This window comes from Gossypium hirsutum, chromosome A12, assembly GCF_007990345.1.
Source record: "Gossypium hirsutum isolate 1008001.06 chromosome A12, Gossypium_hirsutum_v2.1, whole genome shotgun sequence".
Classification (NCBI taxonomy): Eukaryota; Viridiplantae; Streptophyta; class Magnoliopsida; order Malvales; family Malvaceae; genus Gossypium; species Gossypium hirsutum.
The window spans coordinates 66,731,320-66,754,541 of NC_053435.1; the positions used below are offsets into that span (position 1 = coordinate 66,731,320).

The window sequence follows — 23,222 nt, forward strand, 5'->3', positions numbered from 1 at the left end:
TATAGATTTTGGGGCACACGGGCGTGTTTATATAGATTTTGGGGCACACGGTCGTGGCACACGCCCGTGTGCCCTAATCTTTGCCTGTGTGTTTTGCAATTGTTTTTGAATTTGGGCATGTTTGAGACTCGCAGACGCTCATGCTCTTTGGGCGTGGTGGTGCCCCCGGCCGTGTCGCTCGACCGTGTCCTACTTTGTTCGCTTCTCCCATGCCCATGTTCCAATGCACACGGCTGTGTTATTTTATCAATCTCGAGCATAGGTGGTGGGCAGGGGCGTGTTGCACGCCGTGGCTAATTATCGCATCCCGTGTTTAAGGAAAATTTTACCCTGTTTTCACACGACCGTATCGTACGGCCGTGTCTCCTTTCGTGGTGTGGACAAGGCCTAAGGCACGCCAGTGTGCCCTACCGTGTGGATTAGAAACGTGTGTTTCAATGACTCAATTAGTGATTAGATGTTAAAAGTAATATTTTTAAAGAAGTTAAGATCGTTAGGGCTCGGGTTGCCTTCCGAGAAGTGCTTATTTATAGTCTAAGCTAGACTTACTTTTCTGGTGCATGGTCATGGTGGTGCGAGGAGTTTACACTCCTCATCCCTGCTATCAATTTTATCAACAAAAGGTTTAAGACGGGTACTGTTTATGTTCAAAGTGCCAAATTTGGGATGAATAACCTCGACTGTACCATATGGGAAAATACTGAGTACCGTAAGAGGGATTGCTCCGTTAGTTTTAGAAGTGGCAATGCGAGTGATCGCGTGATTTCGTGATAGGTTTTAAATATTTATAAATACTCGTTCTTGGACTAACTATTATCGCGATGTAGGCAAATGTATCTATCGAACAGTAGTATAGTTTTAGCAAGATCGGATTGTCGAACCTAAAAGAACTAAAAGTACTAGTAATGACTGTCTTTTTATTATCTAGCCTAAGAATAATGGGGTTTTGTTTTAATTAACTAATTATCTAAACTAAGAACTCACAGAGAAAAGAATTGGGGAAATGCTTTTAGGAAAAATCGATTGACTTAAGACAATACCTAAGGAAAAATCCACCTAGACTTTACTTGTTATTCTAGCTTCGAATCGGACGATTGATTCATTCAACTTGTTCCGTAGAGATCCCTAAGTTATGTTATTATCCCTATTCAAGACTAATAACGTCTAATCCCTATATTGAATAATCGAGACTTTTCTCTAATTAACACTCTAGGGTTGCATTAACTCGATCTATAGATCCCCTTATTAGGTTTCACCCTAATCTGGCAAAATCTTGTCACCCTATGTCTAGACGCGCAATCAATTCCGCTTAATTATGATAAATGTACTCTTAGCCAGGGTCTATTCCTCCCCTGAATAAGAGCTTATCTTAAATCAATATCCTGGGATATCAAAACAAGAATTAAGAACACATAATTAAGAACAAGTTAAACATTTATCATACGATTCAGAAAATAATAACAAGATTCATCTTAGGTTTCATTCCCCTTAGGTATTTAGGGGATTTAGTTCATAACTAAATAAAAACATCTCAGAAAAATAAAGAATACAAAACATAAAGAAAACCCAAAACTCCTGAAGGGGAATTGAGTCTTGATGATGAATCCGACTTCTGAGATGGATCAATCAGCTTCTTTGGAGTAATTCTTTACTCCTTATTCTCCGTCTCTCTTTTCCTCATCCTCTAGGGTGTATTTATAGGCTTTGGAATGCCTAAGAGCCCTCAAAATTGACATTTTTCGAATTGGACTCAACTTGGGCTCGGCAGGGATACACCCGTGTTTGATTACTTTAGGCCATGTTCAAGCCTGCCAAATTGACACGGCCATGTGGTATGCCCATGTGAGGAGGTCCAAGCCGTGTTGATTTCATACTTTGGTCCATTTTCTCTGTTTTTGGCCCGTTTCTCGTTCCTTTCGCTCTCCTATGCTCTCCTAAGTATAAACCATGAAATTAAAGCATTAGGAGCATCGAATTCACCAATTCTAATGGAAAATCATCCATAAAATGCATTAAACATGGGGTAAGAATATGTATAAATTACGGTTTATCAAATACCCCCACACTTAAGCATTTGCTTATCCTCAAGCAAAATCCTCAACTTATAATCAAAATAAATTCTCCTCAACTTATAATTCTTATCAATAATATCTCAAAATAATCCATAGGTAATCATACATTGGGAATTCAACTAAAGGAACATAAAAGTTTCAAACATTCCAAGTTGAGTATTTAATCATGCAAACATAGGTGTCTCTCCGCATCTAAGTAATTACCTTTGATTCAGAATGACACAGAGTTTCATATCCTCACTAAAGATTCACTCAAATCACTCACGGTGTTTAAGGACAGTAAATGAAGCACTCAATAGTTAATAATGAAAAGTAATCACCATAGGCTTGCATGAAAATCAAATCTCCACCACTATAATTTAATATGATATATCAATAAAAGGTCTTTAGAGGGTTGTAATGAGGCTTGGTTAGAGGGTGTGGTCACAAGCTGAAAGAAAGAGTTAGAATCGAAATTGAATTGAAAAATTGCCTAACTAGAAAAAGAGTTAATCTTCACTTGCATACAACAGAGCTTCCTTTCAGAATATGAAATTACAGATATGTATACATAGTTTTTTTTTAAGAATAAGTTAAATAATATAGACTAACTATTAAGAACAAAACATAGCTAAGCAATCAATTCAACTCAAATCTCGACAAAAAATAGGGATTAATTTAGGGGATTTCAACAATAATGGGTTAAAGGTTAATATTAAGGGTAATACAAGAAATAGCTTGTTAGGCTCAAGGGGGTTTAGTAGGGGTTAATCATGAAGGTAGGCTTTTTATGGCATGAGTGGGTTAATCCTAAGTGCCTTAATCATTTTGATATATAAAATCAAATGGTGTGGTCTCGACATGCATAATCAAGCAAGTTCTAGAATAACAGTTCAATACTGACGCACTCAAAGAAATAATAAAAGTGAGCATGAAAGGATTAATAGATGCTCAAAAGGCTCAAAAATCTCACAAAAATTATGGCTTTTTGATGTTTAGACTCGTGAATTCCAATTCAAAGTAATACCTTGACTTGGGGAAACAACCTATAATTTTAAATTCTTAAAAATCAACTTATCATGCTTGATTCTCTAATGTCTTAAAGTTTAAACAATCAATGCATAAATCCCTATGTTTTAACTCAAGATATATCAATCAAAATCATAAATCAATTCAACTTTATCCTAAATATGATATGAAAGCTTTTCAAGAGAACAAGGCAATCATTCAGGGATTTTTCTGATAATGAAATAACTACCCCCACACTTAAGATGTACATTGCCCTCAATGTACAAAGATAGGTATTATAAAATAAAAATAAGATAGGGAGAGAAGTGAAACTTCCTGTATGATGAATTCCTCGAACTAGAGTTTTGGAGAGTAATCAGTTCGAGAGTGGAGGAGGATACTCCTACGGTCGTAGAGGTTTATTAGTCCATAAGTCCTGCGCCAATAGAATATTATATCTAGTGGTAGCTATGTGGTTGAGCAGGACATGACAGTCGTGGATAACCTTTCTCGGTGGAGTTTTAGTTCCTATGTGATGATGAGCTTAAGAGCTTTATATAACTGTTATCAATCAGGAAATTTTTAGGGGATATTAGGAAGAATAATTACTTGAAAAGAAATAATTGAATTTAATAATTAAAAATGAAATTTCTAAAATCTAATAAAATAAAATTTAGTTTCAATAAAAATTAAAAACATAAAATAATAAATAAATATTTTTAAACATCTTCATCTCTGGATGGTTCGCGAGGTGGGACTGGCGATGAGATGTGGAGGTGCTGACAAATCTGCTGTAGAGTAGCATCAATGTTGTCAAATTGTTGAAAACACTGCTGCTCGAATTGAGTAAGATGCTCAGAGATGTCAGCATATGAAGCCGCCGCATAAACTGGACGAGAGGGTGGCGGTGGCTAAGTCGGTGGGTCCTCGTGCTGTACGGGGGCATCATCAGAAATGTCCTCGTAGGCGTCCTTTTCGATAGATTGGGCGAGATGGTACTGGGGAGGGTAGGTTCCTTGGTGCCTCTTGATCATCCTCATGCTAAGCATGCTCGAGATGCCTTGTGGAGACATCTAACCGATGAGGGTGAGGGATGATTCTTGCGCCGCGGTGTTGAGGAGCCCGAAGTGTTGCGCCAGCCTAGTCACATAAGGGGTAATGGAGATGACCCCCTTCGATGCCGCTCTGTCTGGTGCTGAATTTCAAGGGCGATAAAATAGGCAAGGTCGATGACGTGCCCTTGCGACATGCACCATAAGAAGTAGACTTCGTAGGTGTTGACAATGCCAGTGCTCTTTAGCCTCTTTGTAATCGTGTAAGCTAAAATAGCGTGTAAGTACCTCAGGGATGGGGGAGAACTAATGCCTTAGAGTGGCTAGAATTGTACGAGGCCATGCTAGGGGCCAAAGTGTGCCAGCACTTCGAGGGAGAGAAATGTATGTGGCAACTGAGAGCATGTAGTTCATTCTCCTCTCCGAACTCCTCCGTATATAAGCCTAGTGCAGCACCAAACTTTGGGACGCTTAGTTGGCTGATTAAACCACCTAAGCGAAACTAGACCGTGCCGAGATCATCGTACCTTGTCATTACGGTCTGAAGATGGAACGTTGAGCAGAGTTCTATTGTGAGCTCGAGGTATGTCGACCCGATAATCCCGAAGAATAGCTTCCAAGGGTCGGTGGTTAGGAGAACCCAAATCGCGTCAGCCATCTGAACTTGTTTGACAGTAGCCCAGTTGATGCAGCGGCCCGTTGCTAAAGGTTGGACCCGTAGTATTTGGAACAATTCTTCTTGGGGCCCGTTGGGGAATTGGAGGAAAGGGTGACGAATTTTCGTGGTAGGACCCGAGGAAGATGACGCTCCCTTCCTTTTCTTTGAAGCGGGGATAGCAGATTTCTTTCCTCATGAAGACGACATCGTATACCTATAATTTGAAAAGAAGAATAATAGTAAATACATGAATTTGGAAAGCCATGAATTTAAACTACTAATTTCAGTCAAAATATGAACCAAACTCAACTAACAAAATTCTTTTTGATAGAATAATTTCATGACATTGTAAGGGCATGACGATGGGCATAATAATGACATGTGAATGACAAAGGAATGAAGCTTTCCTAACAACCTACATTAACAGATAATGCATGATAAATAATCTAATAATGCAGAAAATAATGAACAAAATAAACATAGTATGATAAAATAACATTTTTTTAATAATAATTATTAAAAATAAGTAGAATAGAGGTGAAAAGAGTGAACAAACGCTAAGGGAGAGAGATTGGGCGTAAAAAATGGAGTAAGAAGCGGCGCACGGGCGTGGCGAGGAGTCCGTGTGGACTTGCAGCGGCTAGGGTTAGGGTTTCTGAGTGGGGAAGACAATGAATAGTGCAACCTATTTTTAGATTTTGGGACACACTGCCATGGGACATGCCCGTGTGCCCCAATTTCAGCCAGTGTGTTTCGCGTTTTTCTTATTTTGGTGCGTCTGAAATTTGACACACGCCGTGTGCCTCGGGCGTGTTGGTTCACACAGTCGTGTCGCACGACCGTGTCTAGCTTAGTTCGCTTCTCCCAAGCCCGTGTGTTCAATCCCCACGCCCGTGTTAATTGGGCAGGTTCAACCACAGGTGTTAGACACGGGCGTGTCGCACACCCGTGCTATTTAGGTAGACTAGACCGCGGTTCTTCCACACGGGCGTGTCGCTTGGCCGTGTCTCTGTGGAAACACCTGTATTCAAGATTTCTATTAGTAAGTTAGGAGTTAAATACCAAAATTTAAAGAAATTAATATTGTTAATACTTGGGTTGCCTCTCGAGAAGCGCTTATTAGTCTAAGCTCGATTTACTTCTTTAGTGAATGGTCATGGTGGTTTGAGGAGTTTATACTCCTCATTCCAGCTATCAATCTCATCAAAATAAGATTTTAGTCGGGTGTTGTTTACCTTAAAAGTGCGATGACTCACCTCTACCATACCGAATGGAAAAATACTGAGTACCGTAATAGGGATTTCCTCATTCGGTGTGGTAGTGACAATGTGAGGTTCTGCAGCATCTAATAAAACCTTATCACCAACCTTAAGTTGATTTTGAGAGGTATTGAGCTTGTTTTGGCGTAGTTTCGATTTGTCAGGTGTTTTTGGTTTGTGCGTCCGCCATTCATCGAGTTCCTCGATTTGTAGTCTTCGATCTTCATGAACAGGTCCTTTACTTGAGAATGACTTGTGTACTTCCTTCAGACTTATCTCCTGCAAAGTGGGTTGTATCATGTGGTTAGTTTTAGTAGAATGATTTAAATGATCACCTTCAATTCCTACTGTGTTGCCAGAATTGCGAGCTTGAAGGGTGATTGTTTCATCTCGCACTCGGAGTGTAAGTTCACCTGTGCCAACATCAATGATGGTTTTAGCAGTTGCTAAAAAGGGCCTTCTTAGATTAAGGGAGTGTTGCTATCCTCTTCTATGTCTAGAACAATAAAATCAACGGGAAATATAAATTTATCGATTTTAACTAGCACATCTTCAATAATACCTCTAAGGAATCTTATAGTTTTATCTGCTAATTGAATGCTCATCCTAGTCTGTTTGGGTTTCCCGAGACCTAGTTGCTTAAACATTTTGTAAGGCATGACATTGATACTAGCCCCTTGATAAGCTAATGCATGATTAATATCTAAACTACCAATTAAGCAAGGAATCGGAAAACTTCCTGGATCTTTTAGTTTGTTGGGTAGTTTATTTTGGAGAATGGCCGAGCAAACTGCGTTCAGCTCCACATGCGACGCCTCGTCCAACTTCCGCATATTTACTAAAAGCCCCTTTAAAAATTTCATTGTGTTTGGCATCTACGATAGAGCTTCAATAAACGGTAAGTTAATATGTAATTTTTTTAAGAGTTTAAGGGGTTTACCAAATTGTTCATCTGAGCAGTCCTTCCTTGTCGCGTTGGGGTATGGCACACGAGGGTTATATTCGACAGTCACTGGTTTGTTTTTATTATAATCTACCTCATCTTGACCTTTGCTTACCACAGTTTTGTGCCTCAGTTTTGGTTCAGACTCAACGACTCCTTCGTCATCTTGAATATTAATTGCGTTGAGCTGTTCCCTTGGGTTAGGTCCAGTATTACTTGGAAAACTACCTTGTGGTCGTTTGGAGATTAGTTTGGACTATCTGAGTCTCGAGCCCTTGGATCAATGCTTGTTGATTCTTAAGTGCTGTCTCGGTGTTCTGAAAATGGGTTTCTGACACTGATATGAACTTTGAGAGCTTCTCTTCAAGGTTTGGCTTCTTTTCCTATTGGTAGGGTGGTTGTTGGTAGCTCGGAGGATGTTGTGGTCTTAGATTTCCTTGACCGCCCCACAAGAAATTTGGGTGGTTCCTCCAACCTTCATTATAAGTATTACTGTATGGGTTATTTTGAGATTTAATGTTATTGTTACCCATATAGTTGACTTGTTTCTCTTTGGTTGTATGATTGAAGGATTGATATTCTGTATGCACACCTCCTCCACTTGAGTCACACCTTATTACTGGAGTACCTGCGCAGAACCAAGTAAACCATCAATCTTTTTATTGAGAAGTTCCACCTGATTTGACAGCATAGTAGCTGAGTCGACGTTATAGACGCCTTCTGTTTTTGTTGGCTTAGTCCTCATAACTTGCCACTGATTGTTATTCAGTTACATTTCTTCAATGAATTCATACGCCTCTTTAGGTGTTCTGTTGTTGATAGTTCCTCTAGCAGCTACGTCAATCATCTGTCTTGTCGAAGGATTCACACCACTGTAGAATGTTTGAACTTGCAGCCATAGAGGTAATCCATGGTGAGGGCACCTTCGCAATAGATCCTTGTATCTCTCTCATGCATCGTAAAGTGTTTCTAAGTCCATCTGTACAAAAGAAGAGATATCATTACGTAACTTAGCCGTTTTAGCCGGCAGAAAATATTTTAGTAAAAATTTTTCGGTCATTTGTTCCCAAGTAGTGATAGACCCTAGTGGTAACGAGTTCAACCACTGTTTAGTTTTGTTTCTCAGTGAAAAAGGGATTAACCAAAGGCGAATGGCATCATCAGAGACGCCATTAATTTTAAAAGTATCGTAAAATTCCAGAAAATCCAGTAAGTGAGTGTTAGGATCCTCATCCTGCAAACCATCAAACTGAACAAACTGCTGTATCATCTGAATTGTGTTAGGTTTTAGTTCGAAATTATTCGGAGCAATAGGAGGTCTAACTATTCTTGACTCAGTTCCTGTTAAAGAAGGTTTAGCATAGTCACACATAGTACGTGGAGTAGGATTTTGATTAGCTGCAATTGCAGGAGGTAGCTGATTGCCTTGGTTTTCATCCATCTCTTCGGTTGGGGGTTGAGTATTGTCTTCTTGCTCGTTCTTCGTGTATCTTAAGCTTCGCCTTATTTTTCTTTGGTTTCTACGAACTGTGTAATCAATTTCTTCGTCAAAAGTAATGGTCCCGACAGGTTTCTTCTAGTAATAAACTATAAAAACCTGCCAAGAGAAAGCAAAAGTAAATTAATTAGTAATAATAATAAAATTAAATTAAATTGCAAGAAAATAAATGACTAAAGTAATAAAAATTTAGCGTTCCTAATATTTCAGTTCCCCGGCAACGACGCCAAAAACTTGATCGCGTGATTTCATGATAGGTTTTAGATATTTATAAATACTCATTCTTGGACTAACTATTATCGCGATGTAGGCTAGTGTACCTATCAAATAGTAGTATAGTTTTAGCAAGACCGGATTGTCGAACCCAAAGGAACTAAAAGTACTAGTAATGACTGTCTTTTTATTATCTAGCCTAAGAATAATGGGGTTTTGTTTTAATTAACTAATTATCTAAACTATGAACTCACAGAGAAAAGAATTGGGGAATTGCTTTTGGGAAAAATCGATTGACTTGAGACAATACCTAAGGAAAAATCGACCTAGACTTTACTTGTTATTCTGGCTCCGAATCGAACGATTTATTCATTCAACTTGTTCTGTAGAGATCCCTAAGTTATGTTGTTATCCCTATTCAAGACTAATAACGTCTAATCCCTAGATTGAATAACCGAGACTTTTCACTAATTAACACTCTAGGGTTGCATTAACTCGATCTATGGATCCCCTTATTAGGTTTCACCCTAATCTGGCAAAATCTTGTCACCCTATGTCTAGGCGCGCAATCAATTCCGCTGTCTATTCCTCCTCTAAATAAGAGCTTATCTTGAATCAGTATCCTGGGATATCAAAACAAGAATTAACAACACATAATTAAGAACAAGTTAAATATTTATCATACGATTCAGAAAATAATAACAAGATTCATCTTAGGTTTCATTCCCCTTAGGTATTTAGGGGATTTAGTTCATAACTAAATAAGAAAACATCTCAGAAAAATAAAGAATACAAAACATAAAGAAAACCCAAAACTCCTGAAGGGGAATTGAGGAGAGATCTTCAGTTTTGATGATGAATCCGGCTTCTGATATGGATCAATCGTCTTCCTTGGAGTAATTCCTTACTCCCTATTCTCCGTCTCTCTTTTCTTCCTCCTCTAGGGTGTATTTATAGGCTTTGGAATGCCTAAGAGCCCTCAAAATTGGCCTTTTCCGAATTGGACTCAATTTGGGCTTGGCAGGGACACGCCCGTGGCACACGCCCGTGTTCAATTACTTCAAGCCATGTTCGAGCCTGCCAAATTGACATGGCCGTGTGGTATGCCCGTGTGAGGAGGTCTAGGTCGTGTTAATTTCGTTCTTTGGTCCATTTTCTCTATTTTTGGCCCGTTTCTTATTCCTTTTGCTCTCTTATGCTCTCCTAAGTATAAAACATGAAATTAAAGCATTAGGAGCATCGAACTCACCAATTCTAATGGAAAATCATCCATAAATGCGTTAAACATGGGGTAAAAATATGTATAAATTACGGTTTATCAGCGAGGGTCTGCTGTATCTAGTAGTACTTTGTCTCCAACCTTAAGTCGATTTGGTGCGACATTGAGCTCGTCATGGCATGGTTTTGGTTTATCGTGGGTCCTCAATTTATGTGTCTTCCATTCATTTAGTTCCTCGATTTGTAGCCTTCATTCATCATAGATAGGTCTTTTGCTGTTACTTGAACATGGCTCATGTAAGTTATTCGAACTTATTTCCTGCAAAGTAGGTTGCACCACATGGTCAGTTTTAGTAGAATGATTTATACGATCACATTCAATTTTTGATGTGTTACTCGTATTACGAGCTTGAAGGGCGATTGTTTCGTCTCCCACACGAAGTGTGAGTTCACTTGTGCCGTGATAACTCGAATTAGGGCCTAACTGGAATAGTGGTTTCGTGACCACAAATTCGAGATAGAAATAATTGTTTCATAATTATTTTGAGGTTTATGATATGATTTCATGATTGAGTGAAAATTTCGTGATGAAATTCTATGCATTAAGCACTTAAGTTGAGATTAGGGACTAAATCGAATAATTTGCAAAACTTGTGTTCTAGAAGCTTTTAGTATGAAATTGCTTTGAAATATTAATTAGGAGGTCTTAAATAGAAATTTGACCAATTTCTAAGTTTATGGACAAAAATTTGGACATGGATGGAATTTTTGGAAAATTTAGTAGTAAGGGCATTTTGGTCATTTATATATTAAATGAAATAAAATGGGAAAAATAACACAAAAATGGTCTTTTTCTCAATTAGTTGCTGTCGAATTTTGCTCTCCTCCATAGCTAGGGTTTCTTTAATTTTCAAGCTTCATAGTAAGTGATTTCAAGCCCCGTTTTTAATGATTTTTATGTTTTTGAAATCCCGGTAGCTCGATTTAGCTTATGCTAGCAATAATTCAACCTAGGGTTCATATTTGGAAAAATATTCATAGGTGAAATTTGTGTATTTTGGTGTTTTATGATAGAATATGAGGTTTTAAATTATGTTAGATAACTTGTGCTACTCGGTTTAATTGAAAACGAGTAAAAGGGCTTAATCGGTAAAAATACCTAATATTCATAAGTACATGTTAGAGTGAGAATTTGATGTTTCCATACAAGAGAAAAATGTTTAGCATGTCATTAAACATAAGAATAAGGGCTGAAATTAAATTTCTGAGCCTAGGGGCAAAATAGTAATTTTGTAAAAGTTAGGGGGCAAAAACATAATTTTTCCATAATATGATTTTTGGATTGAAATAAATAGTATGAGTGTTAAATGAGCTAAATGTGTTGTTATAGATGGAATCGATCGTGATCGGGGAAAAGAAAAGATTTCGGACTAAATTATAACATTTCTAAAGTTTGCACCGAGGTAAGTTTGTACATGAATAATTTATCGATTTTTTTTTATGTTATTTTATATGAATTGGTGATTGTCCATAGAATGATTAAATGATGGAAACTTGCAAATTTAATTAGATTATGAATAAGTGTTAACGGTGAAAAAGGAAAGATTTTCCGGTTGAACCCTCGGAACAGGAACAATACGAATGACCCATTGTGAATACATGTGTGTAGTACTAAGTGCAGGCTACTACGTGTACCATACTGTTAAGTCGCATGTGTAGTACTAAGTGCAGGCTACTATGCGTACTCAATGACTTCGACCACATGTGTAGTATTAAGTGTAGCTACTACGTGTATCAGATGGTGAGGTCACGTGTGTAGTACTAAGTGCAGGCTACTATGGGTATCAGATAGCTTCGCCTATAAGTGTGGAAAGGGGAAATATGTGTAAACAATGGTATATTTGTTATTTTTCTGTTGAGTTCAACGGGGAAAATCGATAAAGTGGTAATATGTCAAAGTTAATATAAGGTGGATATGTGTAAATTTATGTTTATAAAAAGTTAGGAGCTATGTGCTCGATAATTGAGTGAATTCTGGTATAACAAAAAGGACTAGGTGAAATTATGCAAGAGTGAATGTTAGAAATAAAATAGTGTTGGACAGCAGCAATTACATGATTTTAAAAATTTACCAAAAATCGTGGAAGTTGAATAAAAATGAAAATTATATATGAAAATAAATCTTAATGAGTCTATTTTCACATAAAAGAAACATGGTAAGCAAAAGAATTCTATATTGTGTGATATTTGAATTCTTGTGAAACAGGGTCTGAATGAATTTGAGATCCCCTGTTCTGACTTTAGAAATTCACCGTAAATTTTAAAAAACCTATTAAGAGTCATACTTTACATGCATGGATTTCTTATTGAGTCTAGTTTTAAGGGAAACAAACGACATGGTCGTTGGAATTCTGTACAGGGAGAAAGTTGGTTCGTAGTGCATAGGGGTCAGAGTACCCGAACCCTGAAACAGGGGAGACTTTAACTAATAAACTGTACTAATTGACTCGACCAAAAATTATAGAAACAAATTAGTAACTAGACATATGAGTCTAGTTTCAGGGAAATTTTACGGAATTGGATTTCGAGTTTTGTAGCTCGAGTTATGATTTTTTTAAAACCAGGACTATAGAAAATCGCCTGTCCTGAGTATGTGATAATATACTAGTATGATTGTTTTACTTTGATAAATTGAATATCAATTTCGTACTTACTTACTAAGCTATATGCTTACCTTCTTTTCTTTTTCTTGTCTTATAGAATTACTAAGCCAGCTCGAGATTTGGAGATCGTCGGAGACCCATCCACACTATCAATACTTTTTGGTATTTTGTAAACACTATTTTGCAATTATGGCATGCATAGAGGGCTAAATCATTTTGTTATGTGTCATAATTAATTTGTTTTAAAATATTACTTTTCAAAATTTGATAATTTACTTGTACTTATGTATATTTGTTAATGTTATCTATTTTTGTTCAAGCTAGAGGAATTAATTACGTAAGATCAGGTAAATGTGTGAATTCATGTTTTCGTGTACTGTAATATTCCGTACCTTGTTCCGGCTTAGAACATGGGTAAGGGGTGTTACATTTATTGGTATCAGAGCCGAGGTTGAGGCGGTTCTCGAATTTACGTACTTTGTGTGGAAGTCTCTCTATACATGCCATAATTATATTATGATAGTGTGATGACTCCTGGCAATTTAAATCGTGTTTTACATAGTAAATGGATCCCGACTGAGCTGTAGTTGATGATGTAGAAAGTAATGTGTCGGCTCCCGCACAAGGGACTGCACCAGTTGAGAGCAGGCATGGGACACATGATCAGGGACATGGGCCCCGGGAAGCCTTTCTCCATATGATGAGTAATTGGTACACAGAATTTGTTCGGGCAAATCCGAATGCTCAGCCTCGTCCACCCGCTCCTATTCCTCAACCTGTTCCCGTAGTTCCTCAAGGTGCCGAAATGGTAAGATTGAGTAAACCCCCAGTTGATAAAATTCGAAAGCAAGGGGCTGAAGAATTTAGAGCTAATATAGATGATGATCCCGAGAAAGCAGAGTTCTGGCTTGAAAATTCTATCAGGGTATTCGATGAGCTTTCTTGCACTCCCGAAGAATGTTTGAAATGTGCTATATCTTTACTAAGGGATTTGGCATATCATTGGTGGAAGACATTGGTATCTGTGGTTCCGAAAGAAAGGGTTACATGGGATTTCTTCCAAGAGGAGTTTAGAAAGAAGTATATAAGCCAGCGGTTCATTGATCAAAAAAGGAAAGAGTTCCTTAAGCTGAAACAAGGTAGAATGTCTGTGGCAGAATATGAACGTGAACTTGTCAGACTCAGCAAGTATGCCAGGAGTGTGTGTCCATCGAAGCTATTATGTGTAAGAGGTTCGAGGATGGGCTAAATGAAGACATTAAGCTACTAGTTGGGATTTTAGAGAGTTTGTGGTATTGGTCGATTGAGCTTGTAAAGCTGAAGAACTGAGCAACGAGAAGAGAAAAGCTATGAATGAAGCCAGAGACAGAAGAAAGAGGCCAATGAGTAAGTCATTCCAATCTCAGTCAAAGAAGTCTAAATAAATGAATCCTCGGTTGACTGTTTCAATTGGACATTCATATTGGGATCGTGGGAGATCATATTCGGGTTCTAAAGCTCAAGCTACTTCAATGGCGAGTGTAGGTAATATGAGATCTAATAGACCCGAGTGTTAGTACTATGGTAAACAACATTTCGGGGAGTGTTGGACGATTAGCCGGACTTGTTTCAAATGTGGTTCCCAAGAACATTATATTAAGGATTGCCCAAAAAGTGTTGAAGAAGAAAAATTTCAGAGTGCCAAACAGACTAGTGCTGCTAATAGAGGTAGACCTCCGAGAAATACTGGAAGTGGAGCTAGTATTCGAAGTGTGACAAAGGAATCAACTGGGAGACCGGAAGCTAGAGTACCTGCTAGAGCTTATGCCATACGTGCTCGGGAAGAGGCGTCATCTCCTGATGTGATCACTGGTACATTTTCTCTTTATGATACTATTGTCATTGCATTGATTGATCCCAGATCTACTCATTCTTATGTTTGTGTGAATTTGGTATCTAGTAAGAGCTTGCCTGTAGAATTTACTGAATTTGTGATTAAAGTGTCAAACCCTTTAGAAAAATATGTGTTAGTAGATAAGGTTGGCAAAAATTGCCCTTTAATGATTCAAGGTCACTGTTTTCCAGCTAATCTAATGTTGCTACCATTTGAAAAGTTTGATGTCATTTTGGGTATGGATTGGTTGATACTACATTATGCCAGAGTAAATTGCAGACAGAAAACTCTTGAGTTGAGATGTGAAAATGGTGAAATTTTTCGGGTGGAAACAAATGAATCAAATAAATTGCCTATGGTGATTTCGTATATGTCTGCTCAGTGATATATGCGAAAAGGGTGTGAAGCTTATCTTGCTTATGTATTAAATACTAAAATTTCTGAGTCAAAGCTTGAATCAGTACCGGTAGTCTGCGAGTTCTCGGACGTATTTCCATAAGAATTGTCGGGGTTGCTTCCGATCAGAGAGGTAGAGTTTGCTATTGATTTATTACCTGGAACTGCACCAATTTCGATCCCTCCATACAGAATGGCTCCAACTGAATTGAAAGGATTAAAAGCTCAGTTGCAAGAGTTAACAGATAAGGGGTTTGTGAGACCAAGTTTCTCTCCCTGGGGTGCTCCCGTGTTGTTTGTAAAGAAAAACGATGGATCCATGGGACTTTGTATTGACTATCGACAACTCAATAAGGTGACCATAAAGAATAGGTATCCGTTGCCGAGAATTGATGATTTGTTTGACTAGTTAAAAGGGGCAACAATGTTTTCAAAGATTGATTTGAGATCCGGTTACTATCAGTTGAGAGTTAAAGAGTCGGATGTGCCAAAAACCGCTTTCAGAACGAGGTATGGACACTACGAATTCCTTGTGATGCCTTTCGATTTAACCAATGCTCCGGCTATCTTTATGGATTTGATGAATCGAATCTTTCGGCCATACTTGGATAGGTTTGTGGTTGTGTTCATAGATGATATCCTGATTTATTCTCGAAACGATTCAGTTCCTGTCAAAGAACGTGGAGCAGGATTCTGATTAGCAGCAATTGCAGGAGGTAGCGGATTTTCTTGGTTTTCAGCCATCTCCTCGGTTGTGGTTGAAGTATCGTCCTCTTGCTCTTCCTCTGTGTATTGTAAGTTTCACCTTATTTCTCTTCAGTTTCTGCAAACAATGCAATCGATCTCACTATCAAATAGTAATGGTCCCCAAGGTGAAAAACTCAGTCTCACAAAGCCTTTGTCAGTCAACTCTTGCAACTGCGACTTTAATTCTTTCAACTCTGTTGGTGCCATTCTATATGAAGCAATCGAGATCGGAGTTGTTCCTGGTATCAACTCAATACCAAATTCTACTTCTCTGACAGGAGGCATACCCGACAACTCTTCTGGAAATACATTCGCGAATTCACATACAATCGATACTGATTCAATTTTCTTCTCAAATTCGTTTGTATTCAACACATATGCCAAATAAGCCTCATAACCCTTTCTCAAATATCTCTGAGCCGACATCGAAGAAATCACACTAGGTAATGCCTCTGATTCGTCTGATTCAACCTGCAGAATCTTACCATTTTCACATTTTAATTCAATAACCTTTTGTTTACAATTTACTATAGCATCATGCAATGTCAACTAATCTATACCCAAAATAACATCAAATTCGTCAAACGGAAACAACATCAAGTCGGCAAAAAAATAATGACCTCTAATCATCAAAGGACATTTCTTGCATACTTTATCAACTATAACACATTTACCTAATGAGTTTGACACTTTAATCATAAATTCCATAGACTCAACAGGTATACTCATATTAGACACAATTTCATGCACACGTATGAATGAGTAGAACCGCGGTCAGTCAAAGCAATAACGTTAACATCATAAAGAGAGAAAACACCAGTGATCACATCGGGGGATGAAGCATCTTCACGAGCCCTTACGGCATAAGCTCTAGCCGGAGCTCTAGCTTCAGATTTAAACGCTGAATCTCTGACTACATTCTTGCCACTTGCCTCATTCCCAGCATTTCTCGAAGATCTTCCTCTCAAAACTGCACCACTAGGTTTTGCACTCTGAAAATTTTCTTTCTCAATTCTCTTGGGACAGTATTTAATAAAATGATCTGGAGAACCACACTGGTAACATTTGTTAGTTCTACATGGACCATGGTGACTTCTACCACATCGTTGGCACTCGGGTCTAACAAATCTCGGATTTCCCACACTAGTCACAAAAGTAGTCTGAGATTTAAAACCCGCATTTTTCTTCTTACGATTCCCATACGAATGTCCAGCCGAAACATGAGAACGAGAATACATATCTCTAGATTTTCTAGATTGCGGTGGGAATGCACTGCTCATCAGTCTTTTCTTCAAATTTCTAGCCTCAGCCTTTGCCTTTCTCTTTTCTTTAATTAGTTCTTCAGCCTTGCAAGCCCGATCAACAAGTACTTCGAACTCTTTCAACTCAAGAATTCCCATAAATACTTTGATGTCTTCATTGAGTCTGTCTTCAAATCGTCTGCACATTTTAGCCTCTGAAGGAATACATTCTCTAGCATACTTACTCAAAAGAACGAACTCCCTTTCATACTCAGTAACTGTCATGTTGCCTTGTTTCAACTCGAGAAACTCTTTACGCTTCTATTCAACAAATCTTGACAGTACCACTGAAATCAATGTCTTCCACCAATAATAGGCTGAATCTCTCAACAAGGATATAGCACATTTTAAGCATTCTTCAGATGTACAAGACAATTCATCAAATACCCGAATAGAATTCTCAAGCCAAAATTTTGCTTTATCGGCATCATTATCAACATTTGCCCTGAATTCTTCAGCCCCTTGCTTGCGAATTCTGTCAACTGGGGTTCTATGAAATTTCATCAGATCCATACCTTGAGGCATCAGGGTTACAGGTTGAGGAATCGAGGGAGGTAGGGGAGATTGTTGAGCATTCGGGTTCGTACGAATGAACTTGGTGTACCATGCATTCATCATCTGGAGAAAGGCTTTCTGAGCCCCTTCTCCTCCTCCTTGACTAATAGTAGGAGGTCGGTTTTTAATCGGCACCGCCCCTTCAACAGGAGCTAGCGCATTGCTCTCTACATCATTGGCCACAGCTGGATCAGGATCCATTTACTATAAAAAAATCATTTTAAAGGTCAGGAGTCGTCACACTATCACAATACATATATATGACATGTTTAGCAAAACCCGTACATACGCCACGTTAGTCTGAGAACCGACTAAACCGTAGCTCTGATACCACCAAATGTTACACCGCCTTACCTAACACCGTCACCGGAGTCGAGCACGAGGCATTAATAGACTTAAATTATCACTTAAACAATTTCAAACAATTTATTTCACCTTTCGTAATAAACTGCCCATCTGCGTTACAGTCGCTAAAAAAATCATATCTCGAGTTACAAAACTCAAAATTAAAATTCGTAAATTTTCCCTGAAAATAGACTCATATATCTATTTACTAATCTTTTTCCAGAATTTTTGGTCAGGCCAATTAGTACAGTTTATTAGTTAAAGTTTCCCCTATTTCAGTGTTCGACTGCTCTGACCTCTGTTCCCTATGAATCACTTTTATCTCTGTACAAAATTCAGATGACTATGACATTTATTTTTATTAAAAGTAGAATCTATACATATAAAGTATGACTCCTAATTATTTTTGTACAATTTTTAGTTAATTTATAAAGTCATAACAGGGGATTCAGAAACTGCTCTGACTCTGTTCCACCAAAACACAAATTTCTCATAAAATACAACTCATTTACCTGTTTTGTTTCTTCCATATGAAAATAGAATCAACAATCTTCAATTTCATATTTTATTCATCATCTAATTCTGTCTCTACTATTTTTAGTGATTTTTAAAACTCACATCATTGCTGTTGTATGATACTGTTTTATAGCAAATTTCACCTTTTTTATGAATTTTCATGGATTAGAGAGCACATTAAGTATACATAACACCAAATATGATCTTGATTAGCCATTCCAATGGCTAATCAGTACCAAACATTTCCTTACCACCCAATAGCCATATCATAAGATCATATACACAAAATGATTATAATGCTATACATGCCATACTCAAAATATACAAGCCACTATACCAAAATGGTCCACGGATAGTGTGAGCGAGCCTCTGACCATTCCCAATTTCCGAGCTAGCTTGTCAAAACTACAAAGAATGAAAAGGAGGGAGTAAGCATAAATGCTTAGTAAGTTCACTTGTAAATAGCAAGTAACATATGCAATCCAACATAAAATATCATTTGTATAAATATCACCAAGACATTCATGTTACATTTGCATTTACTATCTTACCACGATTTCATCATACCAAGTTCTCAACCTGAGGGTTTAAGCGCATACCTATCCAAATTTTCTCATTCACCACACTTACCAACATGTCACCTTCGTCTTAAGTATTCTCCTTATTCACTTAAGATTCACCCGTTGAACAAATCGGAATATAATTTGGATACACAGATTACATGCACATAAGTGCCATACCCGCAGCTAAACAAACTTAATAGCCTACGAAGATTATGTAGCCAAGCTACCATGTAACTCGCCCATAAGAAAACTCGGACTCAACTCATTGAGCTCGGGCGTTCGCATCTAGAAGTGAACTCGGACTCAACTCAACGAGTTCGGATGCCTAGTTACATCTCACGAACTCGGACTGAACTCAACGAGCTCGAAACTCAAATATCCTAGTGACATGTCACTTGTACCCTAATCTATTCCCAAGGTTCAAATGAGATTTTCCTCAATCACACATCTTTGCTTCTTCCACGGAATCTCGGAACCGATACTTGATAGCATTTCATATTTATCAAGTAGCTCACATAAATTGCATATTACTAAATAATAATCCACAAACCATAATATTTCATGATAATAATCATCATATCATATAAATAACATTAAATTACTTAAAATTACAATTATATTACTACATTTACACCCGAACTTACCTCGGTACAAAATGTTAGAAATCGAGCCTATTCCTCGTAAACTTTATTTTTCCCCCGATCACGACTTGAATCTGGTTTCTCTTGATCTAAAATAAAAAAATTTAGCTTATTTAATACTCACATTTATTAAAACAGTCCTTGGCTCAAACTTTCGCAAAATTACATTTTTACCCCTAAACTTTTACATATTTACACTTTTTCCCCAAGGCTCGAAAATTAAAATTCATCCTATTTTCTTATGTTTTATGACACGCTGATCATTTTTCCCTTCTATGGCAACATCAAATTCTCACTCTAACATGTACTTATGAACATTAGGTATTTTTACCGATTATGTCGTTTTACTCGTTTTCACGTAAAATCGCTTAGCAAAAGTTGTTTAACACAATTTCAACCTTCATATTCTACCATAAAACATCAAAATAAACACATTTCACCTATGGGTATTTTTCCAAATATAAACTCTAGGTTAAATTATTGCTAGACTAAGCTTAATCAAGTTACCGAGACTCAAAAAACGTAAAGAACTTTAAAAACGGGGCTAAAATGGACTAACAATCGAGCTTGGAAGCTTGAAAAACCCTAGCTATGTCTTCCTCATGTGAAATTCAGCCAAGGGGTTGAAGATGGACAAAAATTGGCTTTTAATTTTGTTTTTAATTCATTTTAATAACTAAATGACCAAAATGCCCTTAATTAAAAACTATGGTGTTTTATCTTCCTTTAGGTATTTTTGTCCAAACTAGTATAATGGTCTAATTACTATACAAGGACCTCCACTTGAAAAACCCATTACTCACAAGTACTTAGTACCTTTGTGAACTAGAACACGCATTTTACAACTTTTGTAATTTAGTCCTAAATATCAAATTGGACCCTCTATCGATAAAATTTCTAAACGAAATTTTCAATTAATGATGAAATCATGCCATAGACTTAAAATGATAATAAAATAATTATTTTTATCTCGGATTTGTGGTCCCAAAACCACTATTCCGATTAGGCCCTAATTCAAGAAATTACATCCTACATAGAAGATTAAAACCAAACACAAAACAAAACAACTAACAATTTATTTCTATCCTACTCCTAGAAATGAATTAAAATCATACATAAGTTTAATACAGTCCAAAAGAAAATTAAGTTCTAATCATCCTCCTCATCATCCATCTCCTTATTTTTGTCTCTTTCTTCTTCCTCATCCCTCTGCTACTCCTTTTCTTCCTGTTTGGATGGCTGATAACTCTTGAAGAGAGTTATATTTTAAGCCTCTAGATTGAATTAATTGTTTATAATTAAGTAAATATGTTTGCATTTTTAGGATATTTTTAGAACATTGCACAACAAAGCTTGGATTGTGCTATAAATGTCATTATTTTTTACTGGGGAAGAAAGGTGTTGGTTATTATTGGCAGCATGTGCAAGATGAAGAAGAAAAGAGAGAAAGGAGAAAGAAAATGAAGGAAGTGAAATATTGTCATGGAAAAATGTTGGTTACATTGCCAACAAGAATGCAATGGCAATTTAAGAAAGATGACACACCATTTAGTACACGTCATTTTTAGCTAGGTGTACTTGTATTAAATAAACCACCCTGAAAAAGAGGAAGCAAAAGGTGTGTACTGAGAGGGAGGGACCTACCTATAAAGAAGGAAAGAGAAAAGAAAAGAGAAGACAAGAATTTTGGAGAGAGAGGAAGTTGAGAGTAATTTTTCTCTGCATCAAAGTCTCATGGGAATTTTAGAGAAAAGGTAGGAGATGTAGTAGCTTACAAAGAAAAAATCACAGATGCAAGGAAGGTGAAGAGAAATCTGCCCTGGGTTTTGCATCAAATCTCAATATTAAAGTGAAAGCTGGAGTAGCAGAAGCTTCTTGCAGTACTACCTTTATTTTCTGATTAGAGCTTTGTGATTCGTAAACTTGAATGATGATGTTGAATGGTTTTGTTTTGGATTTAAATGTCCAATCCGTGAGCTATTTCTCATTAGATTGGAATTATTTGGGCGAATTTTTACTATTTGTAATGCTCATGGCCTGATTTTGAATAGATTACTATTTCATTCAATTTGTTATTATTTTAAATGCATGCATGCAAGCTCTAAACATAGATGATTGTATTGTATGTTGTGTTATATTTGATTTGATTCTAAAAAGGTTAAATATATTATTATCGATTCATACAGGCGAGTATTCGACAGAATATTCGTAGCACTCTAGACGTAGAAGTTGCGATTTGTGTAGGGAAGAGAAGAATAGTCTGGATATCATTCTTGAGTTCTGTAGACATACAAAAACTCAAAATGATAGCTTAAAGTCTGGCTTTCGAAAGAAGCAGACTGTAGTAGTGAATCATTGAGCAGTAGAATAGTCAAGATTTTTCCATGGCATTATTATGATATAAAAATAAAACTTAAGTAATTCTAACCTTTATCATTCAATAGCACAAGTCATCTCCACTTATTCTTCGAGAATTTCCACAACATTTCAATTGCCCTGGCATTTTTCATTCATACATGATTTTATTAATCAATTCATTAATTGTTTTCATTAATTTTTCATCTGTTTCTTTTGAACAGTTTAATTAGTCAATTTCATAGTAATAGCATAACCATTTTTTAATCAATTTCAATCTCTGTGGAGACGATACTTACTCATCACTTTATTACTTGATTCAACGTGTATACTTGCACATTTGAATTATATTTTCACACGCGACAAGTTTTTGGCATCATTTCCAGGGATCGACAATATTGGTGAAAATTTGGTGTGTTATTACCTCTTTAATTTTGTTAGGTTAGCTTAACTAGTTGTTTTGATTTTTGTTTTTCAGGATTTTTGTTGGTGCATGAATAGAGATATTTCTGCACTTGAAGAATATTCATTTGATCTAGAAATTGAGAGAACCTTAAGAAGAAGGAGAAAGTAATTGCGAGAAATGGAAAGAATTAGAAATGATTAGGCTACAGAAGAGACTTTACATTAGAATGGAATAGATATAGATATTCCTAGAATAATAGATGATAGAGACAGACCCATCAAAGAACATGTAGTGTTGATCTTGGATTATCTGAATCCAGGAATTGTCAGGCCGTATATTCGAGCTCAACATATCCGACAGGTTTCTTCTAGTCATACACTATAAAAACCTGTTAGGAACGAATAAAAGAAAAATTAGAAAAGAAAATAAAAATTTAAATTGCAAATAAAGTAGAATGGCTAAAGTAATAAAAATCGAGTGTTCCTAATATTCTAGGTCCCTGGCAACGGCGCCAAAAACTTGATATGTGATATTCGCGATAGGTTTTAAAAATTTATAATTAATCATTCTTAAAACTAACTATGATCACGATGAAGGCAAGTGTACCTATCGAACAGTAGTATAGCTTTAGCAAGACCGGATTGTTGAACCCAAAGGAACCAAGAGTACTAGTAGGTACTTTCTTTTTTTTATCTAGCCTAAAAATTAAGGGATTTGTTTATCCAAACTAATTAACTGAACTAAGAGTGCACAGAGAGAAATTGGGGAAAAGCTTTTGGGAAAATTCGATTGATTAAGACAAAACCCAAGGAAAAATCCACCTAGACTTCACTTGTTATTTGACTCTGAATCAGAAGATTTATTCATTTGACTTGACCTGTTGAAATCCCTAATTTATATTATTATCTCTCTCGAGAGTAATAACGTCTAACCCTAGGTTGATTAATTGAAATCTCTTTCT

At 36.9% G+C, this 23,222-nt stretch overlaps 1 non-coding gene across 1 annotated transcript; it reads left to right on the forward strand.

Moving 5' to 3' along the window:
* Window positions 1–7,876: 7,876 nt before the first annotated feature.
* Window positions 7,877–7,982, forward strand: LOC121211936 (small nucleolar RNA R71). The gene has a single exon (XR_005907152.1). It is a non-coding gene; the product is annotated as a small nucleolar RNA R71 (small nucleolar RNA).
* The last annotated feature ends 15,240 nt before the right edge of the window (window positions 7,983–23,222 follow it).